The sequence below is a fragment of the Olea europaea genome, chromosome 2 (assembly GCF_002742605.1).
Source record: "Olea europaea var. sylvestris chromosome 2, O_europaea_v1, whole genome shotgun sequence".
Lineage (NCBI taxonomy): Eukaryota > Viridiplantae > Streptophyta > Magnoliopsida > Lamiales > Oleaceae > Olea > Olea europaea.
The window spans coordinates 12889794-12897729 of NC_036238.1; positions in this window are offsets into that span (position 1 = coordinate 12889794).

The window sequence follows — 7936 nt, forward strand, 5'->3', positions numbered from 1 at the left end:
TTTGGTTATCGTTTTGGGATGATCAAACTCAAAGGTTATTAGGAATAAGGATATTATCTTTAATGAAAGTATCTTATATAAGGATAGGTTCGAAATTGACTCTAAAGACCCAAGTCCTGAAGTTAAGAAACCTAAGATGGTCCCATTGAAAGATCTTCCAATGATTGAGTTAGAGAATATTAATGGTGAAATTGATAAAACATAGCCCCAAAAGTACATATAACACCGATATGACTCAACTTGGAACTACTAGACCTCCAAAGAGATATTCGTCAGTACTACATTTTATTCTATTGACTGATAGAGGCAAACTAGAAAGTTATAATTGAGCTATGCAAGTTGATGAATCAATCAAGTGGTAGTTAGCCATGAGGGATGAGATAGATTCATTAGTTTTCAATTAGACATGGTAGTTTTTAGAGTTATTAAAAGGAAAGAATACTTTACAGAATAAACGGGTTTATCGATTAAAAGAAAACATGATGGAAGTAAGATATATAATATAAGACTAGTTGTAAAAGGATTTCAACAGAAGAAGACATTACTACACTAATATTTTCTCTCCTACGGTGAAATTGACCACAATTAGAATAGTACTTGGATTAGTGAATTAAGAAAACTTGCACCAAGAGCAATTGAATGTAAAGAAAGCATGTCTTCATGGTGATTTAGAGGAAGAAAACTGCATGATGCGGCCACAAGGTTTCGAAGTATAGGAAAATGAGAAAATGGTGTGCAGAATTCTAAAGAGTTTATATGGTCTTAAACAAGCTCCAAGACAGTGGTATAAGAATTTTAATAATTTTATGAATAGTATTGGCTTCAGAAGATGTTAGGAGAATCATTGCTGTTATGTAAAGAACTTTGGTAACTCAACTCCTATATTATATTATTGTTATATGTCGATAATATGTTGATGGCAGATGCTTTCAAGCATGAAATAGATAAGTTGGAAAGAAGGAGTTATATAAGGAGTTTGCAATAAAGGACTTGGATTTTGCAAAACAAATCCTTGGGATGAGAACTACTACGGACAGTGACATCTTGAAATTGTCACATGAAGAGTATATAAATAAGATCCTTAGCAGGCAAAGTCTGTTAATTCTCTTTTGTCTAGTCATTTTAGGCTATCAAATGAGCAATTATCATCTATAGAGTAGGAGCTAGCCTACATGCCACGATACCTTATGTATCTGCAAATGAGACTTGTTAGTAGATATATAAGTAATCTAGGCAAATAACATTGGGAAGTAGTAAAGTGGTTTCTCAGATATCTGAGAGGTAGTTCAAATTCAGCCTTAAGTTTCAAAAAATAAAGTTTGGGATTACAGTGCTATATGGACGTTGATATGGCAGGATATATTGATGGTAGTTAGAGTACTACTGGTTATATATACACTTCGGGTAATATAGGGATGACATTGGTTCGGTTTCAGTTCGGTTCGACCAAAACTATCATCGAACCGTCAAATTTTTTGCCATACCATAACCACGTAAATCGGTTTGATTCGTTTCGTATCTCGGTTGGCTCGGTTCGATTTGGTTAATAACCACAAAAATAAATTATTTTTTATAGATTCATCTGTCAAATTAATTTAAAACAATTTATTAAAAAAGAGTCAATGAAAACAAAAATATAATATTCCAAACGAAAATGCAAACATTATCCCAAATTTCAATTGCAAAATACAAATTTAACAAACAATATTATGAATGTAACAATACTAAAATTTTCCTTCATTCTTGATTTTTGTGCAGTGTAGTTACTTGATTCATGCTCAATAATTCAAAAGTTTCAACCTTAACTCATATTCAATCTTCATTCTTCCCTACAACTCTTACTAACATAAGTCAGTATTCAAAATTGATTCCTATAGAGTAAATAAGAAATATTAGTAGAGAATACAACGATATTACCTAATCTAGAATGGTTTTAACTAAGATTTAAATAAAAAATGTGCCTCTTCGTCAACTTCCTCCTCACTAAACCTTGCTATCCCTAATAAAAGAATGATTTTTTTAAGCGGGTAATCGGTTTGATTTCGGTTCGACGGCATAAATACCATACCCGCACCGCCACGAACCGATTCATTAAAATCAAATACAATATCTGCTTCATTGCACCATCGGTTCTTTTTTTTACCCTATTCGGTTTGGTTAACCGCGATTTTTGATTTTAACGGTTCAAATTGTCATCTCTAGGGTAATACATCAATTAATTTGGTGTCTAAGTTACATAAGATAGTTGCTCTTTTCACTATTGAGATTGAATATGTTGCTGTAACTGAAGCTAACAAAGAAATGATATGACTGCAGTCTTTTTTGGAAGAATTAGGTCACAAGTATGTGAAAGAGTGTGTAGTATTGTAACGGTCAGAGTGCTATTCACTTAGAAAAGAATCATGTTTACCATGCAACGACAAAGCATATGCAGGTCCATTATCATTTCATCATACTGATTTTGGAGGATGGAATCTTGACACTTGAGAAGGTTTGGAGGAGTCAGTATTTAGTTGACATGTTGATGAACACTATTCCGTTCGAGAAATTGAAGTTGTGTACAACTTCATTTGGACTTCTCTTCTACGGAATTAGAATTTGTTACTATAGATAAGTTATCGATGGTAAATTAGTCTTCAAGTGTGAATTTGTTAAGTTTTGGTGTGCCCTATATTATCGATCCTAATTATTGTCACTTTACGAAACTGTAAAATTATGGAATTTGTATTATTGTAAAATTCTATAAAGGAATTAGAGTCTTTGTAAAATTCAATTTTGTCCTAATTTATTTTATAAATAGGGGGTCGTTCCTAAGCTTTACATTTATCATCAAAAAAGAGAGACTAGAGAAAACAAGTGTGCAATTTTATCTTATAATCATTTTGTTATCATAGTAAATTACTGTAGCGATGAGGGATGATGTTGTCTCACATTGAGGTCAATCTCTATAAATCTTACGTGTTATTAAGTGTTTATTTTTTCGAATTGATTGCTTTTAATGAAATGGAATTAAGATTTATAATTCTCAATGGCTGCATATCTTCATGGGTGTCAAATTTGTAATCCTAAGTTGAAGATGCATTTAATGATTCTGAAAAATGACCATCCTATAGCATAGGTCCGATCTCTAAAAAATTAGACTGTCTAGTAGACTAAGAGTCATTTGCTACACTGAGATCACATCAATCAATCATATAGAAAGAAAATGTGTTGTGAAATCAAAGACTCCTCACTTTGAAAATAAACTACAACAAAATCATGGCACTCGTCTAGACCATGAAATTTGGCCTCAATATGGTGCCTTAGATAAGGTTTTGGCATCACTTCAGCTTCCTCTTTGATGGCATTGATTAGGCCACTTAAGCAAATGATGTGGAGTGCGGGTTAGCTGTCCGTCATGTGGTCAATGATGGAATCTCGTAGGATGGGGGTGCGACAGATTATAAAGTGCTGAATTGTTGAAACATGTGGGAATCACGAGAACTCAACACAAATTTTGAAGCTCATTCTCATTGGAAGACAATTGTATTGTTGTTATTATGGCTATGATCTGTGTTTGTCTTTTACAATTAAATTTAAATTAATATTTCCTGTTCAATTCAATTAATAGATTATTTTCATCATAGTTTAGTAATTAAATATGTTCGCACGAAATAATGTACAAGCATTGATGTTCAACAATTATTACGAGATCGGAAAAAATATTTAGAAAAATGAAATTAAAAATTTTGCATAAAGGCATTACATGTAGTAATAGACGTTCGAATTGATGAATGTTGGCTTGATGGCTTAGATTATGAGCATTTAAGGAGATTAAGTAGTTATTATTGGTCAAAATATTGTTACAAAATGAAAAATAGTACAATGTATACTAATTATACCCAAAAAGCAACTCAAAATAAGGAAATTTCAAAAAAGTTGAAGGACTGTATTGAATGTATCAATAAATTGGCAAGCTAAACTGTTCTTCATTAAAAAGTTTGAGGACCGTTGAATTTAAGCAAGAGTTTCAGGACTCCTTAGAACTTTGAAGTAATTTAAGTAAGTTGGAAGACTTTATTGAATGTTTCAGTAAATTGGCGGCTAGATTGTAGGGCCTGATGAGTTTGAGGACTCCATTGAAGTTGCATAAGAGTAGTGGGACTCAATTGAAGATTATAGGAACTTGAAGGATTGAATTGAAGATAAAAGTAAATTGGAGGACTCAGTTGAAGCTTTGACGAAGCTTGGGGACTACATTGGATGTTTTCGTAAATTGGCGGGGCTTAATTATGTGTCTTGAAAAGACTGAGTACTCCAATGAAGTTTAAAGTAACTCAAAGGATTGAATTGAAGATAACAGTAATTGGAGGACTGAATTGAAGTGCAATATAAGTTGGAGCCCTCAATTGAATTTTCCAGGAATTTTGAGGACTATATTGAATGTTTCACTAAATTGGCTAGCTTAATTATGGGTTTTGAAAAGATTGAGCACTCCATTAAAGTACAGCAAGATTTGTGAGACTCAATTGAAGTTTAATGTAACTTGAAGGATTAGATTGAAGATAACAGTAATTTTGAGGACTCAATTGAAGTTCTATGTAAATTGGAGTCCTCAATTGAAGTTTCTAGGAAGTATGGGGACTTCATTAAAATATCTTTGTTAAATTTGAGGGCTTAATTGGGGGTCTTGCAAAGATTGAGGACTACATTGAAGTTATGCAAGAGTTGTGGAACTCAGTTGAAGTGAAATGTAAGTAGGAGCACTCAATTGAATTTTTAAAAAGTATGAGCATTGAATTGAAGGATTCAGTAAACTTCTGGACTCAATTGTGGTTCTAAATAAGATTGATGACTTCATTCAATTTGGTCATCCAACTATACGATAATTGTAATTTCATCCTTCACCTTTTCTTATACTTCAATTTCGTCATTCATTTAAACTTTAATAGCAATTTTAGCCTTCAACTTTTCACGAATTTCAATTTGGTTATCCATCTATACTTCTTACTTTAGTCCTTTAACTATAATTTAAAAACAATTAAATTCTTCAACTCTTTCAGACTTCAATTTGTTCATCAAATTACTATTTCAAGGTATTTTCATCCTTCAACTATTACAAAACTCCAATTTGGTTATCCAACTTTTACTTAAAAATGATTTCATTCTTTAACTATTTTGAAACTTCAATTTGGTCATCCAACTATAGTTTAATAGCAAATTTTTTCTTCAACTTTTCATTTACTTTCTTTTTTAGTCATCCAATTATATTTTGAAGGCAATTTAATCCTTCAACTATACATAAACTTCAATTTGGTCATCAAACAATTGTTTAAAGACAATTTCATCCCTCAAGTTTTGGAAAGTTCAATTTAGTCATCAAATTATTACATAAAAGTAATTTCATCCTCCATCTTTTATAAAATTCGATTTGGACATCCAACTTCTACTTAAAAGCAATTTCATCCTTCAACTATTTAATAACATCAATTTGGTCATCCAAATATAATTCAAAAGCAGTTTAATCCTTCAAATATTTTTTATCTTTAATTTCATCCTCCTACAATTTCCTCATTCACCTTTACAACTTTAATTTGGTCATCCAACTATATCTAAATAACAATTTCATCCTTCACCTATTTATCAACTTCATTTCGGTCATCATACTAATATTTAGAGTCAATTTCATCCATGAACTATTTATAAACTTCAATTTGGTTATCCAACTATTATTTACAGCATGTTTGGGAGTGATTTTTTGTCCAAAAATTTCATTTTTTGACCGTTATTTCATTATTCCAGTCGTAATATTTGACTTCTTCTCTCACATGTGGACCCCACTTCCTAACGATCAAAAAATCAATTCTCAAAATCACTCACAAACAGGCTCTCAACGTCAATTTCATTTTTCATCTATTAAAAAACTCCAATTTGTTCATCCAATTATTATATAAAAGTAATTTCATTCGTCAACTATTTCTAAACTCAAATTTAGTCATCAATCAATTATTTAAAAGCAATTTCATCAATTTAAATTTTTCGAAACTTCATTTGGTCATCCAACTATACTTTAATAGCAATTTCATCCTTCAAATATTTATTAACTTCAATTTGGTCACCCAACTAATTTTTATAGCGACTTTCATCCTTAAACTATTACAAAACTCCAATTTAGCCATCCAACAATTATTTAAAAGCAATTTCATCCATCAACGTTTTGAAACATCAATTTGGTCATCCAACTATTATTTAAAAGCAAGAAACTCCAATTTGATTATCCAACTATTATTTAAAGGCATTTTCATCCTTCAACTATTACGAAACTCCAATTCGACCATCCAATTATTATTTAAAAGCAATTTCATTGTTCAATTTACTCGAAACTTCAATTTGGTTTAACTATTCATCTTGAAAAGGACTTTTTATATAAAATGAAAGCTAAAGAGGGTTCTGGCTACATTCAGTTGTGTCGACTTTCGTAAAATTAGCGGATGAATGAATTTCATACATCTTTCACTCGTCAACCTTTGAAAATATTGGTATTTAAGGAATTAATAAACCGTATTTAAGGAATTAATAAACCTCCAAAAAAATTATAAGTTTATAGAAATAATTCATTCATGACTTATTTTTGGTTTAATACAAGGTAGCGTAAATATTTTCACGGAAATATAATGACAATTTAACCCATTCCCAACAACTGACCATGACTAATTCAAACACAAATCCTTGTTTGATAAAATTTTTGTTACCTAAAAAATTGGCCAAACCTAATTTTTAAGCATATATTTAGCCCATGTTTGATTCTCATTTTTTTTCTAAATTTATTTTTTCAAAATTCATTTTCAACTACACATTCTTCAATAAAATAATATTACACACAAATAAAAAACTTTTCTTTAAAATTTAACTACACATTCTCCAATAATCTACTATTCAAAATGCATTATTTCCTCCAAAATGAGGATCAAACGAGGGCTTTAATATGATTCACAACTCTTATTCATTTTTCATCATAACAAGCTCCTCAAGTTTTTATAAAATTTTAGTCATGTCCCAATCCCCAATAAAAAAAATCCTAAAATATAAAAATAAAAAGAACGGTGCTACATTTACAGAAAAAAATCTTACGGACATTTCACAGAATACACACAGCAATGGGGCCTACCTTAATAAAATATTCACATGAAACCCACCTCATGTGATTGCTCTGTAGATTTTCTATGAGAAAATTCCCTAGACACAGGGCATTTTCCAAATAAAAATATAGAAGGTGCTAATGTGTAAAGCAAGTCAACTTCATCATATTTCAAATCAACATAAAAGATAATAATTATAATCTAACAGGGACAACATTGCTCTAACATCACGTGTACAATATGTTACATAGGTATTTTTATCAATTTTAATTTTTACACACAATAAATGAACATTATGGGTTAAAAAACATGGCCTGTCACTCTATATTCAGCAAAGTTCACTCCCTGTTTCTCTTTTCGAAGGTAACGCCAAATGCGGTCCGGCATGGAAAAGAAAAAAACAAATTCTACAACAGAACAGCTATTATTAAAGTTACAGTAGTCGTATGGTCAGAAACAGGATGTTTCCTCTTGTTCAGGATTTATTACTGATAAGGAAAAAACGTATGATTCTCCATAATTCTTGCCACAGTATCATCTTATATAGCTGTAGGGATATTTTATATATTTGTAATTTATTCTTTCCTATTATATATGATTTCACAACTGTAATTATTGCATATATAGTCAGAAATTATCTCCTCCATTTGGTAAGGAGAATTTCAGCCATTCCATTGTTTGTTAAACACTTTTATGGTATCAGAGTCATAGCTTTTTGTTCGATCCTCACCATGACTGATTCGTCTTCTTCATCTCCCACTCTTCCGCTTAACACAATGGTGCATATGCTCACCATTAAACTGACTTCCTCCAATTAT